The 22,856-nt window shown below is 37.6% G+C and overlaps 1 pseudogene; it reads left to right on the forward strand.

Annotated features, from left to right (window-relative positions):
• The first annotated feature begins 13,864 nt into the window (after nt 1-13,864).
• LOC143585534 (protein IRX15-LIKE pseudogene) lies at nt 13,865-14,799 on the forward strand (annotated as a pseudogene).
• Nucleotides 14,800-22,856: the final 8,057 nt, after the last annotated feature.

Raw genomic sequence — 22,856 nt, forward strand, 5'->3', positions numbered from 1 at the left:
TTTTCCATTCAAATCTTTTAAAGTGTACGCGCCTTTCCCCAAATCTTCTGAAATTTGATAAGGTCCCTCCCAATTGGGGGACATTTTTCCTGGGGGTATCGCGCGGCTAGCTTCATTGTTTCGAAGGACAAAATCATTTTTCTTGAAGTGGCATTCTTTAACGCGCTGATTATAATATTTTTCCATCTTTTTCTTGTATTTGGCTTCATTGATGATAGCCGATTCTCTGCGCCCTTCAAGCAGGTTGAGGTCCAATCTTCTTTCGCGCTCGTTATCAGTCTTGCTCATCATGAGTACCCTATGGGATGGGCATCCAATTTCTGCTGGGATCATAGCCTCTGTCCCATAGGTTAGGCTGAACGGGGATTCGCCATTGCTAGTTTTGCTTAATGTCCTGTGCGCCCACAGGACATTAGGTAACTCTTCGACCCAAGAATGGGATTCTCCCTCCAACCTTTTCTTCAGCCCATTTAACAAACTTTGATTTGCGCGTTCCACTTGTCCATTCCCCTGAGGGTGATAGACTGAAGTGAAAATTTGGTTAATGCGCAATTCTTTGAGCCAGCTGGAAATCTTCTTGTCAGTGAATTGCTTGCCATTATCGCTAACAATTTCCATGGGCAAGCCAAAACGGCATATGATGTGGCTCCAGATAAACTGCTTCATTGCTTCGGCCGTTATTTTTGCTAGTGGCTTGGCTTCAACCCATTTTGTAAAATAGTCTACTGCCACCACCAAAAATTTTACTCGCCCAGGCGCCTGCGGTAGGGGACCCACAATGTCGATTGCCCATTTGTGGAAAGGCCATGCTGAGGTTACCGGAATCAAGTTGTTCTTTGGCCGCATGGTGTTTGGCGCATAGCTCTGACATGCTTTGCACTTTTGGATCTCTTTTAAAGCGTCCAAGTACATGCCTGGCCAATAGTAGCCTGCGCTCATTGCCTTGGCAACCACCATGCGCGGGCCAGCATGAATTCCACAGATTCCTTCGTGTATCTCTCTGATCACATAGCTTGCTTCCTCAGCATCCAAGCATTTCATGAGCGGTACAAGATAAGAGCGTCGATATAATGTATCGTCAAGCAGTTCATAGTTCTGCGCCTTGTGTCTTATCTTCCTCGCTTGTGCGCGATCATCTGGTACCTTTCCCTCCTTCAAGAATTCCATTATTGGAGTTATCCATGATGAAGGGGTTGTATGGGTTACCAAGACAGACTTCGCCACCACCGACGGGTTGCTCATTACTTCTACCCTGACATCTTTGCCAAAGTGATCAAAACTGGTTGATGCCATCTTACTCAGCGCATCTGCAGATTTGTTTTCACTGCGCGGAATATGAATGATTCTGAAGCTGTCAAATTGCTCAGTGAGCTTTTTCGCCTGCTCTAGATATAGAGGCATGGTGTTCTCCTTGGCATCATAAAGGCCATTGACCTGTGCTGCTACCAAGTACGAATCAACATGGGCCTCTAGCTTCTTAACTCCAAACTTGCGCGCAATGCGCAGACCAGCCAGCAGGGCTTCATATTCAGCCTCATTGTTGGTACTCTTGAAGTCCAACCTAATAGCATAAGTATATTCATGATTATCAGGGTCCACCAGTTTGAGGCCCGCGCCGGATCCTTCGCTGTTGGAGGCTCCATCAGTGAATAGCCTCCAAACATCTTCTTCATCATTTGCTCGCGGAGGATCTACCTCGCGCTGAGCTTCTTCAATCTTTCCCTCTGGGATTTCCGTGATGAAATCCGCCAGAACTTGACCCTTTATTGCTGGACGGGGCTTATAGGTGATCGTGTGTTCACCTAATTCCAGCGCCCACTTTGTTAGCCTTCTGGAGAGCGCGGGGCGTCGCAAGACTTGCTGGATGTTGTAACCAGTCAGAACTTCAATAGGATGACCATTGAAGTATCTATGAAGTTTGCGCGACGTGTGTGTTAGTGACAAAACTAACCTTTCCATGATTGAATAGCGCGTCTCAGGGTCTGTCAGCACCCGACTCACATAGTATATTGGCGTTTGGATCCCCTTGCGATCCACCAATAATACTGCGCCGATGGCGCGGTCTCCAGCTGACAAGTACAATGTTAGGGTTTCGCCAGGAAGTGGAGCTGTGAGCGCGGGCAGCTTTATGAGACATTCTTTTATCTCACTGAAAGCTTGCTCAGCCTCATGCGTCCACTTGAATTGGCTCTTCTTCAAGCAGTTCCTCAAAGTGTTAACGAATGGAGTAGATTTGCTGGCATGGTTCGCTAGGAACCTGTTGATTGACACCAATCTACCATTCAGCTTCTGAACCTCTTTCATGGTGGATGGTGAAGGCATGTCAAGGATGGCTTCCACCTTTTCAGGGTTCACCTTGAAACCATCCTTAGTGACCATTACACCAAGAAATTTCCCCTCTTCCGCGCCGAAAGTACATTTGCTCGGGTTGAGCTTCATGTTAACTTCCGTTAGGCGCTGAAGAGTTTCCTCGATGTCTTTGAGCATTTGTCTCTCCTCCCTGCTCTTGATCACCAAATCATCAACGTAGACTTCTAGATTTCTTCCGATTTTTTCACTGGAAACCGAATCCATAAGTCTCTGATAGGTGGCGCCCGCATTCTTTAAACCAAAGGGCATTTTTGTGTAACAAAAAACACCCTTGTCGGTTCTGAAGGCAGTCTTGTCTTCGTCCTGTGGTGCCATTTGAATCTGGTGATAGCCTTTGTAGGCATCCAGGAAACATTTGAGCTTGAATGGTGCCACGGAGTCCACATTTGCGTCGATGTTTGGGAGAGGGTAACAGTCTTTCGGACATGCTTTGTTGAGGTCCTTGAAGTCAATACACATCCTCCATGACCCGTTGCTTTTCTTTACCATCACTGGATTGGCTACCCACGTCTGGTATCGGATCGGGCGGATGATGTTTGCGCGCAACAGGTCCTCAACTTGCTCATTCATGGCCCTCGCCTTTTCATCCCCCATGATTCTCTTTTTCTGAGCAATTGGCTCCACCGACTTGAACGTGTTAAGAGAATGTTGCGCCAAGTCTCGCGGGACCCCAGTCATATCGGAGTGTTGCCACGCGAAGACTGACGTGTATTTTGTGAGCAACTTTTTCATTCTCAATCTCGTTTCGTCCGAAATGGTAGCGCCAATTGTGACCGTTTGCTCTGGGAATTTTGGGTTTAAAATCCACTTCTCTGGCGCATTCTCCGCCATTGGAAGTTTCATTCTCCCTTCCCGCGGCGTACTTGTCACTGCGCACAAGTGATCGCGGTAAACAAATGTTACGCCTGTTGGTGTCGGGAACCCCAATGCGCCGTGCGCTGGCGACGGTACAGCATTAAATTGGGCAATCGTTCCCCTACCCAGGATCATATTGTGGCATGACGTGGTGGGCAAGACCAAGAAGTTGACAACTTCGGCTCGCTTGTGCTCATCATCCCCCATAGTTAGTTCAAACTGAATCTGTCCAAGGGGATGGATGATTTCATTTGAAACACCACAGATTGGTGCGTTCACAATTTCGAGCCGCGCTTGGTCTGCCGGGTCTAACTTTCTGAAACACTGCTCATACATAATGTCAGATTCACTTCCAGTGTCCACCAGGACCTTTGACACTTCGTAATGAGCAATGTGTGTGGTGATGACGAGAGGACTGCTTATTGAAGGGCCTCCCCTGATTCTTGGGAAGATAACTTGCTGCTCGCGCCAATCTCCGTTGATTTGCGCGCTTCTCTTTTTTGATGTCTTCCCTTGTCGTCCCCCCTCAGCCACACAGATTCTTTTGTATTTCTTGCTGGCAGAGGCTCCTTCCGGTTGCTCATCTTCTATTCTTGGGTTTTTCACCAAGTGAGCCAGCCTGCCTGACTTTACATCCTTCTCGATCGCATCCTTTAAATGATGGCATGCGTCGGTGTTGTGGCCCGGGGACTTGTGAAATTCACAATATTTGCCACTGTTTTGCGGTCCCTTGTAGTGTAGTTGCTTGGGGGGCTTGAATTGGACATTCTCAGTACTTAACACCTGTGAAGGTGTTTTAGTGAGGGAAGTCCATATTCTTGGCAGAGGTCTGCTAGGATCTCTGCCGCCCTCCCTCTTGTCACCCTCCCCGCGACTACGAACATCTTTTTGGGGCTGGGGTGAGCTTGGTTGCGCTTGCTTTTCTGCGGAAGAAAAACTTGTTGGCTGCAACCTGGACCATACAGAGTTCTGTTTGGCCCTCTTCTCTTTGCTGCGCGGTGATTCAGCCTGATGCGCTCTTTCTCTTGCCCTATCTTGGGCAATCTGTTTTTCATTTCTCGCGAAGACTCGCGATGCTTCCATTAGTTTTGCCCAAGTGGTGGGCATACCATCTTTGCTTACGAGAGCTCGGCGGAGTTGATCACTGCGCGCGCCTTGTATAAAGGCCACGCGTAGGAGCTGCTCAGTTATACCCCCGATTGCCAGGGACTCCTGATTGAAACGAGTGATGTAATCTTCAATCGTTTCATCATTCCTGCGTACGCAGTGCATGATGTCATCAGGATCGCGCGTGTGCCTGCGCTGCTGTACGAAGTGGCCTTGGAACTTTTCTAATAGTTCCTCGAACCCATCAATTTGCCCAGTCGGCAAGCTCTCGAACCATACCCGCGCTGCGCCCGTGAGGCAGCGAGCAAACATATGACACCATGTTGGCATCGTCCAGCTCTCTAGGTTTCCCGTGTTATAGAAACCTTGCAAAAAGTCATCTGGATCAGTTGTGCCATCATATTTGCCCAGACCACTTGGCATCTTGGTCTTGTGCTGGATGGGAGCCTGCGCGATGCGCGCAGTAAACTTTGAGTGTTTTACCAAGATGGCTGGTCTGTAGGGTGTGGTTACGTCCACTTGCCCTCTGACCGGTGGGCTGTACGGCATGTGCAGATCCAGATCTGCTCTGGCTCCAGGCGCTATGTTCACAGGCGCGCGGAGCTGTGAGCCTCCTGCATGAGTATCCCGTGTCTTCCTCATGCTATGCACTTCTTCATCACTGAACTCAGTGTGTGCAGTGTGAACAGAATGTCCTTCTTCCGGCTGCGCGCGGCCTTTTTGTAGTCTGCTTATCAAACGCTTGCCTTTGTGTTTGGTCGGCTAGCTTTTTCTGTTTGACCATTTCATTGTACTTTTCCAGTAGACGCCGCTGCTCGTTTATGAGCCATTCATTCGGATCATTTGTTTCTTCTTCTGGACCCATTGGTCCTTTCAATTTCGCGCCGGCCATATTTTGTAACGTGAGATCGTCTGGAGGAGTTTCAGTCTGGCCGTGAGGGGTTGTGACGAAGGGACGGTTGCTGGTGGTACGCGTAGAATCACGCGGAACCCTCAGAACCTGCTGTCCGTCGTTAACACCCTCACGTTCAATATCCTCCAGAGCTTGATCAACGTTACGAACGCCAGAAACCATGGTGATTGATTTTTTTTTTGTAGATCTGATTAGATCTGATTGCCGTTTGTAACAGTGGATGGCGCCAATGAAGAAACGTGGATCTACTCACTGGTAGCAGATCTACTTTCCTCGGGTGTGATTATACTATTTCACCGATGGTTCGTCTGGATCAATGTTCTTCCACCTACAAAACGAACAGCGCCGTTACTTACCCCTCAGAAAGGGACAGAGGGGTCCTCTTTGGGGTAACCCTCCGGCGTGAGAATAAGTATGTGTAGGAGAAGATAATAATGTGAGAGTAAGGGAATTGGGAGAGTATTGCTTAATAGCTCAATACTGTATGTTACTCTGTATGATTATTCTGATTGTCTCTCTGTGTATGAGAAAGTAACTGACTAGGGCTGCCTGTCAGTGAATGTAATTGAATATGCTTCAATGTGAATCAATGTCTGTAACTGTCAATGATTGAGTATGAATGTGTCCATCAAAGTGGAGTTGATGCTGTATTTATAGTGCCATGGTTTCCATTGATTAGGCTCAACCTCGTTGGCCTCCTCCAATCGCACTGCGCCACGTGTCCTCTGGGACACCTGGCGCTTTCTCGTTGGTTGTAATCACGTGGTAGCACATGTGTCATGCTGAGTTGTCGACCTTTCATTTGGCAGCTGTCAACATCAGCATATTCTCATTCCTTAAAAAGATACCTTCTGGAAGGTTGTCTGACGTGCACAATCAAAGTTGCCCTAATCCTGATTTGGATAAGGACGAGGTTGACTATGTGCATGTGTGATATGCGCCCATCCTGAGGATGCGCGAGGTCTTCTCTTTATTCTCACGCGCAGATATTTCATGCGCAGATGCGATACGCACAAGCATGTAATACGCGTCACGCGCGGATGCCCCACGCGCAGCTGCGCCATGCGCAACTGTGATATGGGTGGGCATGTATGATGCGCGAGCATGTGATATGCGCCGCGCGCGGATGCGCCACGCACGATGTGATATGCATAAGCATATATGATGCGTGAGCATGTGATACGCGCGAGCATATGTGATGCATGAGCACATGTGATGCGTGAGCATATGTGATGCTTGAGCATATGTGATATGTGCAAGCATGTGATGCTTGAGCATAAGTTTTGGCTTTGTGCCTTGATAATATCTTTGATTTCTAATGTCTTGTATATATCTTGTGGGTTGACCCGCCTCGCTCGATGTTGAGGCGGGTACATACCTCTTCAAAAAGTAATTATATAAAACCAATTTAAAGAAAATGTGAAACTGTTTTGTTCATTTGTGAATTTGTATAATAAACAAAATACAAAGTTTATAACATTAGTAAATGAGATTCTAAAATTAAAAAAAAAATTTGAAATCCGGTAGAAGTATGATTGGTCATTCTCTTTATAAGTAATCTAACCATTAATGCATGAGGAATCATGTCTAAGTACGAACGTGTTATTTAGTTTCTCTCATTCTCTCAAACTTTGTTATTTTGTGTTAAATTTAAAAAATTTGAAAAACATTAGTTATATTAAAATTTAAAAATAAAAAATTAAATTTACATCACTACTTAGCGTCAACTTCAAAAAAAAGATAAAAAGATTTTCTATGTGAAACAAAAAAGAAAACAACTGAAAACACATGTTAAAACCTATAATTTAATAAAATATGAAAGTTGAATAATTTAATTTGAAAACTTTTTAAAGTTAAGTGACCTAAGTTGAACACTTTTGAAACTTGGTTACTATTCTATAAAGTTGTCATTTTTGTTTAAATCGTTTGTTTGCGTGATCTTTAGTATAAATTAACTAGTAGCAAAGCCAATCATGTTGAGAAGTAGTGTTAGAACAAATCATAGTATTGAAGACTTCAACCCAAAGTACTTTGATTCCCGTCATATTGTGTGTTAGTATTCTTATGCATAGTCCTATTTTAGAAACTTCTCGATCTGATTCACGTCTCTTCTTCATGCATAAAACAAGAAAAAGTTATTTAATTTTCTTTAGAACAGCAACTCACACATTTATCTATCTATGATGATAGATCAATAAAAAACACTTATAAAAATATACATACTAGCTAGACAAGTAAGGTGTCAAATCCACAGAAAATCACAAGAAGGTGCAATTCGCGTTCATCATTCACTAACTAATTAATTATATTAATTTAGTAAGACGATGTCAAGCAGTTTAAATGATGATTTGTTTAATGAAAACACAATTTGTTTGTAAATGATGTAAGAGAAAGGTGACAACATTTCAGGTTCAGGTTATGCAATAAACTGAACTATGAATCCTATCAATTGGATAATCACATAGACATGATTCGTCAATTAAGATTGATAAGCAATTACTAGGCACAGTAGTTTGATCATGCGGATTCATAGAACCTAATACAATAAATTGGCACATGTAACTGAACTTAGTCTACATAATTACCAGTTCGTTAATATAAAACTAACATCAAATAATGACTAAGTGTAGTAGGCATGGCTAGGCACCAGGGTACACCTCCCCCAGAGTGCTTTGAGTTTTATTTGGTTTGGGCGTTTTGTTGAAGGCGTTGGTGGAGGGAAGATTGGACCAATCATCATCTTTTGATGGGCGCTTTGTGATGCTTTATCCATCACACTATTTTTTTTGTTATGAAGTTCCTTGATGAGTTGGCTGCCATATGTCGCATAATGATCTAAAGAGGCTTCATTACTACACACAGTCTACTACCCTTCTAAAATCGCCGACAATGTTTCCTGTTGTATACGTAAGAGTTGATAACAAAGTGTAATGCATTTCCGTTTTATTTTTAAGCAGTCTACATGTTATCATCAGTAGTTGGGCTGTAGACCTAACAATTTTATCCATTTAATATTTATCTATACAAGGACGCGCCCTCAATAATTTTTGATTGGTTACAGCTTACAAATTAGAAAATTTTTTAAAAATACATATTATTTGTATGTTTTTAACATGTTAATAGCTTAATATCATATTGATTTATAATATTTACTCTGAATTAATTTAAGTTAGGTTAACATTAATACGACATGAAGTGTAATTGTTCTGATTTCTAGAACATCGATACTTTGATATGTTATAATTGGTATGCATCAAGTTAATATCTTGCCTGCCGAGTCCAAACTATTTTTTTGGTTTATAAGGTAAAACTCCTTGATCATCCAAGTAAAATTATGAAGCGTAAAGAGGAATGTATAGCGGTTAAAGCTATTTTGGTAGTAACTTATTAGATGATTTGGAAAGCAATGAATGACTTTATCTTCAACAATATACCTTTTCAAATGGCTAAGGCGATAAATGAAATTAAATCCACTTTCTTCTTGTGGGTTAAGCATAGGATAAAATGGCAACACTAGATTGGGAGAAAAATTGTGCAAGTTGAGCTTTGTTAACTTCCCGTTAGTGTTCGGCTCGTTTAATTTCATCTTGTTTTCTTTCTTTTTGTTCAGGCCTCTTGCCACTTGCGAGTTATCCTTTTTCCATTTTAATAAAATTTTGGCCTTTTAAAAAAATGTAGAGTTACATACAATTTTATTCAAAAGTTTTGCAAAGATTTGTTCCTCATGAATGTTATCATAAGTTACCTAAAAATCAACCTAAAAAATAAGTCAAAATTAATTTCAAGTAGTCTATCATTTTATAGGTTTAACTTAAACTTATAAAGTTAAACTTATAAATCTGTTTAACCCAAATGATAACAAATATACGTTAACTACCTCGTTTTTTATATGAAACATAAATTCTGTTACTCATATATATTTAACTTAATCTTAAAGTACTAGTAAAAGTTGGTGAAAGCTCAATGTGTTTGACAAGATATATTTGATTGGGGGCCCAAACATTTATGGACCATATCAACCACATGTTTCCACTTCCAATATTGTTGACTCAGTTGAGACATGTTTTTGCAGAACTTATTATAATGTGTCATCTTTGATGTTTATAAATTGATAATGTGCTGAGATGGACCAATACATAACGTGACAATTAAAACAGACCATGCTAATCGTTGCCGCAGAGGTCTTAATTGTAAGCTCTATATCATGAAAAACATATATATATATATATATATAAACATTATTATAGAATATAACGGTTAACCTATAAACAGTGACGGGTCCGGTAATTTTTTTCAGGTGGTGCACTACTTTATATGCTTCAATTTCATATAATCCGGTATAAAAAATTCCGAGTCGGTTCGAGGTTCGGGGTTCGATGGTTCGGGCAAAGTTCATTACAAACTAACAAACTAACAAATAAAACTAACAAATTAAAACTAAAATTTAACAAATAACTTAATAATTAACAACATCAAGAACAATTAAATATTTCACAAAAAGTAAACTGTGGTTTTCGTCCCTATGGTTTGTTCAAATCTGCAGTTTTAGTCCAATAGTTTCAAATTTGCTATTTTCGTTCATGTGGTTTCATTTCACTTGCAATTAAACCCGATCCCACTAACCCCGTTAAGTTTGACCGTTAAACCCATTAACGTGCCCCTCACGTTTGGGACATTTTTGTCCTTTTTTCCTAAATACACCCCAGCCCTCTCACGTGAGGGGGCTTGCGAATTAGAGCTGGGGTTTATTTGGGGAGAAAAAAAGAACAAAATTGCCCCTCATGTGAACGGCCAGACTTAACGGGGTTTTAGTGTGATCGGTTTAATTGCAAGTGAAATGAAACCACGGGGACGAAAATCGCAAATTTGAAACTATTAAACTAAAACCGCAGATTAATTTAAACAAACCACAGAGACGAAAACCGCAATTTACTCTTTCACAAATGAATCTAAACTTACCTTTACAGTGGGAGGATTCTAGGAAGAGTAGCAAGTGTGAGTATGAGGAAGGGAGAGAGACAGTCATTGTGTAGGTGTGTGTTTTATAAAATCCTAAATTGATATAAGCTTACTTTTAAAAAAAATTAAAACTTCAAAAAATTAAAAATTCACTTGCTACATGGAATTGAACATGTGACCTTCCGTTTACAAAACATACAACTTACCAGCTAGTCCAACATTGATATTGCAAATAGAGTGGTTCATTTGTAATTTATAAGGTGGTTCATTTAATATTTTTTATATATCGATATATTATTATTTCACAACCCAGGTGGTTTTGGAGAACCACCCATTTGCACTCTAAATCTGTCCCCGCGTATAAAAGCATTACGTCACTTTTATATTTTAACAAACAGTTCAATAATATTTTGTATTAACGTATTAATTCATAATATTTTAACATTGTATTAATCCTTGTCAATTCTGCTTTTTTTTTCCTTAAAAAGATGTCCACAATGTTCATGAATTTTATAGTAAATATTTGGGCTCCTATTATTTTCACAATAAGATCACTTTTGTTAAAATGTTTCGATACCAACTTTTTTATATATTATATAACTAGGGGTAACTTAACATACAAATTAAATTAAGACGCTAATTGTGCAAATCAAGTAATGTAATTATCTAATACATATATCGTAGTGTAATTACATTATGTTGTAATTGCACTACACTAATTACACTATGTTGTATATATAATTACACTACTTGATTTGCAGAGTTAACACGTTAATTTAATTTGTATTTGATTCAAAGCCTTATAACTAAACTAATAATATACCATTTTATGATGTTATATAATGTTTATATAATATAGTCATAGTTAAATGTTGTACGAAAAAGAAAAAACCAAAGTGAAAGTGATGTTAGGATTGTAATTAGTTAAGTAGTCGCTTGAAACGTTGCCAAACGGCTCTCTCCCAACCACCCTTTGCCGTTTCCCTATCCTATGCACGTTTTTATATTCAATTACTTTCTATATTCATTATTGATGATTACATGGATTTTCAATAATTCATCTGTTGCAATATAAGAATTTACGATGGTTGGTAACATGTTGGTCACCTAATGATACGCTAAGTATATAATATTGTACATATGACGTTTTGTGTGTTAGGTTAATGAAGCTTACTTGTGATTTGTTTATTGTTAATATTACTAGCTATTAATCCGAAGTAAATTTGAAAGTATTATGTGTTTATAGTATCCATTATAACTTTGAGTGATTACGATAAAGATTTATGTTAAAACTACACTTTTAGCCTCGAGGACGAAATGCAATAGGCTTATTGTTAAAACTTTAAAGAGGTACATGTTGTTTAGCAGCTTGTTATTCGTATGCTCTTTAGAAAGCTTTTGAACTCTCCCTCCTCACTTCTCATTTCATCCTCTGCGAGCACTATCATGCCATCACTATTGCCACTAGACGAACGTTACCAACGACCATATTTCCTCTTCTCTCCTACCGCGTACCGCTCATTCATTGTTTGATTGTCTATTGCTTTATTTGTCATTTGTTTGTGGTTTATTAGTCTAGAAATTAGGATTATTGGCTGAGTATTGTTTATTTTGAGTACTTTATTTGTCTTTTGTTTATGATTTATTAGTCTAGTAATTAGGATTAGTAGTTGAGTATCGTTTGATCATTCGTTGTTAGTTTTAAGATTCAGGACCATAGATGAAACTTGAGTTCTGGGTCTAAAATCATGAATTGCTTCTTTCAACTTGGTCTAATCTGAAAATTTTTATGTCTGTTTCTATGAAATTGAAGAATCTAAAAATAGTGACTCGGTTAAAATAAATTTCTGGAACAGCCACTGGCAAGGATCAAGTCTCGAGAAAGGAAATCAAAAAATCTTTTTGAGTTAAACTTGTAATATCTAATACTTATCGATATAGAATCATGTTGTGGTTTGAAGTACTCCCCACATTTGAACTAAATGAACGTACAAATCTTAACTGCTGGTTTTATAAATCGTTAAGCGTCACTCACCACATGATACTTATAAAAATTTAGAAACATTTTGCAAAATATAATAAAAGGAGTTGATAAACCTTGAGTGTTACAACTTATAAGTATATATATCACCTATATACTGTATACAAGGCTTTTTAGTTTTAGACTATGTGTTTTTCATAGCCATAAAAGTTCATGTTTGGATTTGTCTTATTAGTTTTTATCATGAATTATAGTTTCTATGTACGTTAAGGTGTTAGATTATGGAGAGGGTGAAGATTTGAAGAATATCTAATGATATGAAGATGCAATATATAACTCAAAACATAATATATTTTGAATATTATATTTTGATATAATAATAAGAACTCCTTTTAATTACTGTATACAAGGCTTTTTAGTTTTAGACTATGAACTTATAAGTATATATATCACCTATATACTGTATACAAGGCTTTTTAGTTTTAGACTATGTGTTTTTCATAGCCATAAAAGTTCATGTTTGGATTTGTCTTATTAGTTTTTATCATGAATTATAGTTTCTATGTACGTTAAGGTGTTAGATTATGGAGAGGGTGAAGATTTGAAGAATATCTAATGATATGAAGATGCAATATATAACTCAAAACATAATATATTTTGAATATTATATTTTGATATAATAATAAGAACTCCTTTTAATTGACGTGCTGACACACACCCATTTTAAATATTGTGAAATTAAAGTAAAATGTCAATGATTTTACTGCCTAAGTCTAAAGTTTAATCATTTGGAGTTGATGATCGACGTGTCAAAAATTCTGAAATTTGAACAACTAATAACACAACACACCAATAGTTCAGTAAGGAGTGCTGATAAATTTCTCCATTTTAAAACTCGTGACTTATGACCTCCACATAAAAAAAAATCCTTGAGGGAAACCTCTATGCCCACCCAATCAAACAAAGAGATCAACCAATAATTAATATCATTTTGTTGTTGTAAAAAGATAATCTAATGTATTTAAAAAAAATTATGAAAATCCATTAAGTATGGCTCATCTCTTTCTTACATTCAATAGCCTTCGGCTAGACCATCAGAATCTTTCATCTTGTACGGGTGAGGTGTTGATTTTGCCGGTACCGTCACGCCATCTGACCATCCTAGCAGTACTGAAGACACTCCTACTACCCTTAATCCAACAATAAAATCAAACATTCAAAAAGATACTTTCTAAAACATAATTTTCTAAAAGCCAATTGTATAACAAAAACAAGCAAACAAACAAAATATAAACTTCAAACGTTTCTTTAAATAGTTTGAAGAAATGAAATTGACTTAACAAAGAGAAAAAAAAAACATAATAACTTATAAACAGTTTGAAAAAATTATTGACTTAACTTCACATTTGATATATATTGTTGCCATTTGGGTTATCTCATTTGTGAAAGACAACAAATTAATTATTGACTAAACAAAAGATTAGGTGCCCAAATGCAGCAGCTAATATCTCACTGTCATATGTTGGTGCCACTTTAATGTCATACTTAGTCTCATTGAAATATTTTTATTAACATAGGTAGATAGACAATTGTTTTCATTCAACAAAACTTATATTATTCAATTGTATTCCTTCTTTAAAACCACTCCTTCAAACCTTTCATTCCAATTCACTCACACAAAATGAAGAACACCATTACTAATGGCAACACCAAGCTCATTCTCCTTCATCCCTACATCCAAAAACAAGCCAACCCGAACCGCCTTTGGCTCATCGCCCTCGTGTCGTTGTGCACCGTAGCATCACTTCTAGCCCTTGCATACACCCGTGAATCATTTCACACAACCACCACCACCGTTGCCACCACGCGCATCCCCGCCACCAAAAACCAACAAACACTGCCTAAATCAGTAATGAAAGCCCTTATTCACTATGCGGCCAACGTTAACACCACCCATCACATGTCCGAACCCGATATCAAACAAATCCATGATGCCATCAAACAATGCACCTCCCCTTGTAACTTCCTAGTATTCGGGCTCACACCTGAAACCCTCTTATGGAACGCTATGAACCACTACGGTCGGACCGTTTTCATAGACGAAAACCGCTACTATGCAGCCTACATGGAGGAAAAGCACCCTGAAATCGAAGCGTATGACGTCCAATACACCACCAAGATCAGTGAACTTAACGAGCTCGTGACATCCGTTAGAGAACAGTCGCGTAACGAGTGTGGCCCCGTGCAAAATCTGTTATTCTCCGATTGCAAGATCGGGTTAAACGATCTACCAAACCAGTTATATGAAATAAACTGGGATGTGATTCTTGTGGACGGCCCACGCGGGTATTGGCCCGAGGGTCCGGGGAGTATATCAGCGATATTCTCCGCGGGCGTGTTAGCCCGAAGCAAAAAGGGCGGGAACAATAAAACTCATGTGTTTGTGCATAATTATTATAGGGAGATGGAAAGAGTGTCTAGTGAAGAGTTTTTGTGCAAGGAGAATTTGGTTAAGTCTTCTAAGGACTTGTTGGCTCATTTTGTGGTGGAGAGAGTAACGGATGAGAGTGGTAAACAACAGTTTTGTCGAAGCCGTCCGAGGACGGCCTCGTAGGCCGTCCATCACCGCGCGCCACCGTTGTATTTTTACAGCGTAACTGTTACTTTTGATAGTGTAAACATTGGTTAATCTTGTTGAATTTGTACACAAACGGTCTATAAACGTGTAGAATAATAAAAAGGTGTTATGTATCATGTATTATTAATTGATACAGAGATACAATAAGTGTAATTACAAAAACTTGAGTACACAGCTCGAATAAAAGCTCGGGCTTGTGGCTCGTTTGATAAAAGCTCGAATAAAACTAGCTATAAAATTGATTAGAAATATCCTGAGCTGATTTGGATCATTTTTGTAACCGAGCTAAAATCGACCCAGGCTCGGCTCGAGTCACGACTCGGCTCGTTGACTCGATCTTAAGCTCGTTTAACTTCAAAATCGAGCAAGAGTCTTGCTAAGTTGCCTCGTCTAATTTCAAGCCCGAGCTCGAAACCACTCTAGCTCGACTCGAGAACAGTCCTAAGTCACCACATCTCCTAATTACGTTAGAGATAATTATGGTACGAAGAACACTATGGACCTAAGCCCAACTAATGTCAATATTAGCACAATGGCCCAAACAAGGAAGCCCATCTCAAGAGCTAACATAAGGCCCAAACAAGTTACAAGGATTCTTGAAGGACCTGTACAACTCACAAGATATAAATCATGAGTAGAAGAATCATGTAATGAATTATGTGTGAATGCTCTCTTTTCTTGTGTCAAATTCTCTTCTGTAATTCCGTTCTCTTTTGTGGATAAATATGAATATACGCTAGCTTTTGTCCTAATCTTTATTTTGATTATTTCGTTGAGTATCGGTTCACTTAAAATTACGATAAGCCCTAACTAATATAGTATATCTAATACATCATGTGTTTGTAAAGTCCATAGAATGCGGCTGACCATTTGGAATCACACTTTTTAATGATAACTACATTTTTTTAATGATTAATGGTCTTTTTCGGCTTGGGTTGACCCAAGCAATCTAAAAGTTAAATCATTTTTGTAATGGGCCAATTTTTTTTCTTTTAAAGCAAATAAAATTAGGATTTATACCCCTGTTTTATATGGACGAGGGCACAATGCCAGTCCGATTCATAAATTGAGTGATATATGACCACGTACTTTTTCGACGGGCCTTTTTGTGCCCTTCCATCAGTTGACCGTTGACGGCAAGGGTAATTTAGTAATTAAATACAAATAATAATAGTAGTAGTGGTAGTAGTAGTAAATACATATGGGCCCAACCAACTCACTTCTTCATTTTCAGCTAGTCTACAAAACACTCCCTTAACCCTCGTTAGAAAATCCAAAACCCTCCGTTGGAAAATGCTTTCCATTTCTCTGGTGACCTCCAAACCCTCACCCCTCTCCGACCACCACCACCTCCACTTCACTCACTACCTAACCACCACCACCCCACCCCACCCATCACTTCCTGCCTAACCGTTCGTTTATGAATCCAAACTCAAGACCCAATTTAATAAATCCAAACCCTTAAAATTGCCATTATGGGTTTCGGTAATTTTGACCAATTGTTAGCTAAAACAATTGTCCGCCATGGTCACACTATTCTTGCCCACTTACGCTCGGAGCCGCCCGACGGCTCACTTTACCAGCAACTTATTCGTTTTTCTGGCAACTGGTTCGTTTTCCAGTGAGGGTTGAGGGAAACAAGCATAATTCAAAATTATTTCCTAACTAAATGGAAAATTAGCATTAGGGGAAATATGGGAAACAAACATGATTTCTGTAGCATCACGGATTTTTCGTATTTATATTCGTTTATGTTTAAACCGATTCAGGAATGTAATTGGGATCTTTAGAACTATTTAAAGCTTGTATTCATTGGTATTTAACTTGGTTTAACTTATTTTATACTTTCAATCATGCCAAATAGCTTTTAGAAACTCTTAAAATTGCTTAAAATGGCTAAAAATGCATTTTCGGAACTTCAGGGACCAAAGTTGACGAAACAAAAGTGGTCAGAAAAATCCCCACGCTGCGTAGCCATGACCAGGAACCTCTTAGCTTGTCACGGGGAGCGGACAGACTATAAGATCATCAAGATTTTGTTTATTTTAAGTCCTAACTCATGTTTTAATGTTAAATCATTTATTTTTGGACCAAATCGTGTGTTTTAAGCTCCAAAAATGTCCATATACATTAGCCCCTTCCTCAAGGATGAATTTTGATTGATTTTTAGATGATTGAGTCATTAAACGAGATATTGTTGCTTAAACGAGTCTTTTGACTAAAATTTGCTTTTATTTACTAATCCTATATATACAAGGCCATTATAATTTGCAAACCCCTTCCCTAAACCCTAATCTATCCTGTAGCATTCATCACCCTCAAGAAACACGTGTTTTCTTCTTCATTCTTTGCTATTTTATTCAACATTGTTCGTGTTCGAATTGACTTTGTTATTTTCCTGGTGTTTGACTCCGTTTTCTCACAAATCTAATCACTTTCCGGGTAAGTTGTCTCTGTAAAGTTATTCCCTATTGTTCAATAATCAATAACCCTCAATCAATTTCTGTGATTAAGGGGAATTGACAATTCAATTGGACCCTGGCCCGTTTAAGGGCATATTGGTCAACAACGTTGACCAATTGATTTCTAACACTTCTGGTCGGAACCGAATTTCGGTCCAGAAGAATTTCAATTTTCTCTCGAGATTTTGAGTATACTGATCAAAACCCGACTTTCGACTCGCTGTTCGGATTCTGGTTAGTACCAACTCGCTTATTTACTGAAAAATCTCATAACTGGAGTTCTAGACATCCGTTTGGATTGATCCCAGCGGCTATGTTCTCTGTTTTAATCGTAGTTTATTGTCTCTAAGTTTCAGGTCTGTTCGGATTAACTCAGTCAGCGCATTAAAGGACAGTTTACTCATTTATTCTTATTATCTTGCAAACTCTCCTAAGTAATAAGGTGAGAAGTCATTACCCATTTTTTACAGCTTTTAAAAGTTTCTTGGACACTTGCGTACTTATCAGTATTTACATATTATATATTATTCGTATTAGCAAACTATGAGTTTGTGTGTTATCAATTAAATGCTAATTGCTTAATTGTTTAATTGTTTACTTTATCGCATTTGGAGAGGTCCATCATAATCACATTAAAGTATGATCATACGCCGTCTTAGTAGCCAAGGCTCGATTCGCTGGGTAATGTTCAACAGACACCCACATTTGTATTTGCTTGTCATAGTAGCCAAAGACCGATTCGCTAGGCAATGATCAACTGACACAACTATTTGCTCATGGTTTGATTGATTTATACTCACAATATCAGTTTTGCTCATTTTACTTGTACATTATTATTACTGTCAAAACTGGCGACTTTTCTCACTCAACTTCGTGTTGACAAATCTATATTATTTTGTACACATTTGCAGGTTATCATTTGGTTTGAAGCTAAGATGAAGAAATACTTAGAGAGACCTTAGTTAATAAAATAAAATATATTTGTGTATTATTTTATTTTGGTAATTTGTTAAACTTGTGTGCTTGATTAAAATTTTGTAATAAATAAATAATTAGATATTGTCATATTTAAATTGTATGATAGTACCTTGTGAGCTGTGAACCAACAGTTCACACCCCGACATTTCCCCTTAAGTTGGGGTGTGACAATTTCCATTATTTTAGCACACCGTAGCATAAGGTAATTCAAAAGAAAATAAACGTTGAGACATTCCGGCTAAGTTTTACCGATTGAAGCTTTTAATCTAAGGATTTGATGGGTTTTAAATATTTACAAATTTTGATCAAGTTTTACCAATTGAAGCTTTTAATCTAAGGATCTGATGGGTTTTAAATATTTTGATCAAAGTACCTTAAATTGTTTCATTGTTACTTTTCTCTTGAGGAAATTTGTGGAAGATTGAAAAGAAAAAAGAAAAAAAGAAAAATGTTAATTTCAAGATTACACAATGTTAGACTATGAGCTTTTAGACTTTTAGTTAAACCGGTACATATAGTCAAGTGAATCGATTGTCTATTTAGTAAGGGTGTTAGACTTGAAATTGTATTGTGTTTAGTAAATAGTTGATTTGAAACTTAAATAAAAGTTCAAAAAGCTTACCCCAAATTAATGTCAACCTAATTGCAATAAGGCTCCACCCTACGTGCTACTTTCTAGTAGAGTTTATGGATCATTGGCACAAAATTGAAAGGTTGCAATTTTTTCGGCCGAAAGCAAAAAAAATTTTAGGCATTCAGTAAAAGGGTTTATGCTGGGTTTAAACAATTAAATTTTCAAATGAGCTTACTTATAATTAGTTATGATTTGTTTAGAGGGTAGGGTCTCGGGTTCACGTTTCTTTCTAAAAGGGTAAAGGGTCCGAGTCGGGTATTAGGTAAAAGGGTCGGGTCTTACCCTTTGAACAGTCCTATGGTTATGGATTAAGATGAAGTTAGTGATTAGTTATTAACTTTATATTAAAAATAAAATAAAATGAGATGTTGAGCTAGCACTCACTTTCGTGAAGAAGACCACCCCTTTCACTTCTTATGTGTAACGGTGCTTGTTGTATATTTTGTGTAGTCTGTAACCCAAAATCAATCAATAAAACAAATAAACAAACCTGGTAATCTTGTATGCCATTAAGATGAAGAAATTGCAACCTGGATTATTCTCTGAATCATGTAATCACTATCAGATAAACCTATTTGTGGGTTACACACAATGATTTATCGGATGAGACAGAGAATTCTGCACATGGAATTGGATTTTGATTGTTCTTGATGAAGATCCAGAGAGAACCAGCAACCGTCATCCTCTCTTCTGCATATTCGATTGATCTTAGTGTGGCTATGAAAACCATCGTTTTATTAAAGCCAATTACATGAGCCCAAGTAATAATCCATTACAAGCCCATTTAACTTTACAATTAAGTCCAAGTAGATAATTACTTAAGCCCAAATAACATTAGTATTAAATTGAGCCCGCACTCCTGCGTCACCTAACTCGTTTAATCTCTAGCGTTATTTCCTCGATCGACAGTTAATCCAATAACACTAAAATAACCAACAATCCTCCCCCATTTTAGTGATACCCATGATTAACTTAACCATCCTCACATAAACACAAACACTATGCATAAATGAAAATGTCCTATGGATTGAATTTTCATCTTAGTATTTACACGTTACAAATATTAGAATATCTTGGGTGTCACTATGGATTGAACCCAAGTTATTCATTTTTAATACTTGTAGGTAAATACACATGCGTTTTAAATCCAAATTCCACTTGACACTATATTTTACTAGCCTGTGTCCCAATCTTTCAAAGAATATATCAAAGCTCAAGTCCAAAGCTTCTTGAAGCGACTAAACTTCATATTCTTATAGGTAGTTCATTATTCTCACACCCGCACTGCAATTTATCAATGAACTATTAAGAAGCTATACTTCAACCTACTTTATCTTGCGGTCCGAACACATACCTTGGGATGATTATATTAATGTGTTCCAATATTGTTATGACAAGCTTGCCACATTGAATTCAGCATCTAACGTTGTATTAGATGGGAATTGGGTGTCTTGACATAAGATATTAAAATGGACTTTAAATCCATCCCCATGAGATATGTTCACGAGATCTCTTCCTAACTCTTTAGTTAGACCATCAGCCAAATTATACTCATAAATTACAAACTCAACTGATATCACATCTTGCATGATGAGCTCATGAATCATGCTACATATAATATAAAACCATCTAGACTTTCCATTATACATCTGACTATTACCCTTAGTCAGCACTATCCCACCTGATAGATTTTGGTGATATCGGCTTTACCACAATGGAATTTGTAATAATAGTTTCTTAGTCATTCAACCACTTTTATAAGTTGTTGCAAATGCTAGAAATTCACATTCCATTATCAAGTGATGCAAATTAATTCCTTAATTACCCAAGAAATGAAACCTCCCCTGAAGAGATAATACACTTCCATTTAGTTATGCAACTTGCATCATAATACCCTTCTAAAACTGAAGGAAAAACCTGAATAACACAAACCATAGTTCATGTTTTCTTTCAGATACTTAAGCAGTCCGTTTACTGCTTGTCAGTATTGAGCACCACTAATTACTAGCATATCTGCTCAACTTACCTACAACATAAACTGTGTCAGTCCTTGTGCTAATCATAGCACACATTAAGCATCCATAAGCCTTGGATCTATGAGAGTACTTATAAGAGAACAATTGAAATAATTAAATTTCTTCAATACTATGTAATCAAACTGTGTCATTGTTCTACCATTGTTACTCCCTTTTATTATTGTACCCATGATAACATCAACCTCCCCCCCAGATTCTTTATATGAAAACTAGAAAATAATAATTTCTTTGTATTATTAATCACTCAAATCCGAGTAAGATAACAAAGAATTGACCATTTCCTTTAAGATTCTATTTTCCTTTCATTCTAAAATAAAACACATGACACAACCTGGCATGTCACAATAAATACACACAGTCTTCCCTGCTTTGAAATGATTATGACATACAAACATATTCAATAGCAAATGGGACATTAATTTTTAGTTTAAATATTCCATTACATAAATACCAGAATCCAACAAAGGTTCCATGTCGAGATAAAATAAATTCATCTGACTCTATTTAAAACCAAAATTATTTAGAACAAACCCGGACAAGAGGTCCTTTTACTCCATAAAACATACAACACATAATATAAGACAAATGCTTTCTAGAAGTCAATACAAGTAAAACTTTTACATTTCACATCCTAAGTACAGATCCATCTTCAACTGGTTCAAATTCTTCAAATCCTTACATACTTGACTCATATCACCCGAATCTACACACCATGTAAGCATGCCATCCTATACATAAAAGGATTCATAATTAAACGATACATAATTCTTAATTAAATTATACTTAGGAACCATTGAACTTTTTAAGTCCAATAACAAACCCAAAACCCGGGTTTCGTTTATTTCACACCCCAAAGGATTTCCCGACTTGTATACCTCTAATGGGCCTATCGTTACTTGGGTCATGGCCCATTAACCCCATATGTGTACCATCTGGACAAATACTTTAATAATATTTTTATTTCATTCACTCAAACTATAAAATAAACATTGTTTCTTTGAATCAAATCCAGTTTTTATGTTTTACAAAATATTAACATGTCCCGATTGATTCATTGAATCAACTACAAAATTCATAGGTTTTGTCAAACCAATAGAATTAGTAGACATACCTTTTGAAGCATTTGAGTCCTTTGACCCACTTAAACCCGCCACATTAGGCTTGTTTCCACCCGTAGCCTTCATGCAACAATCTTTCTTGAAGTGTCTCAGTTTGCCACACTTCCAAGAAACACCTTTCGGTTTCTTACACGCTCGTCGATTTTCATGGTTAAACTTTCATTTATTATTCTTAAACTAGTTAGGCCATCTGGAATGATCACTTCATCAACCATATTCATTGAATATTGGCTTGCTTGAGTTTTATGGTTTTACCCTTGGATTTGTCAATCTCTTAAGCCCTAAGAGACTCAATAATCCAAAGATGGCTACCCAATTGAACCAATATCAATTCCTCTTTTGATGTTTAAGAGTGTGTATGAACTCATTTCCAAAAGAAAATTAAATCACAAGAATATTTCGTCTTGTTTGAGAGTGTAAAATAAAACCTCACAAAACTATCTTTATCTTCTCAACAATGACATCACAAAATATATATTTCTTTCTATTCAAGTCTCATGGATGAGATAATACCAATTTCAAAAGAAAACAAACACAAACTATCTGTGTTCTCTTTTTCATTTTTCACATAGTTTATAAAAGAAAAGAAAAAACCACAAGATTCTTTCTGCATAAAAACATGATTGTCCATGCTCTAGAGTTTTACCCATGGAAAGAAACCCAAACTCTACGATCCTTTCAAAGACCAACTATAAAAATATATTTTTTTATTTTCCAGAAAAAGCCACACTAAAACTCTCAATTGAAAACTGAAAATGATGTATTCTTTTTCAAAAGAAACTTTATGCATGTACTAGAGTTTTCT

The sequence above is a fragment of the Bidens hawaiensis genome, unplaced genomic scaffold (assembly GCF_021521415.1).
Source record: "Bidens hawaiensis isolate Kalapana, Puna unplaced genomic scaffold, B.hawaiensis_p1.1 tig00033878_1, whole genome shotgun sequence".
In the NCBI taxonomy this organism is placed as follows: domain Eukaryota; kingdom Viridiplantae; phylum Streptophyta; class Magnoliopsida; order Asterales; family Asteraceae; genus Bidens; species Bidens hawaiensis.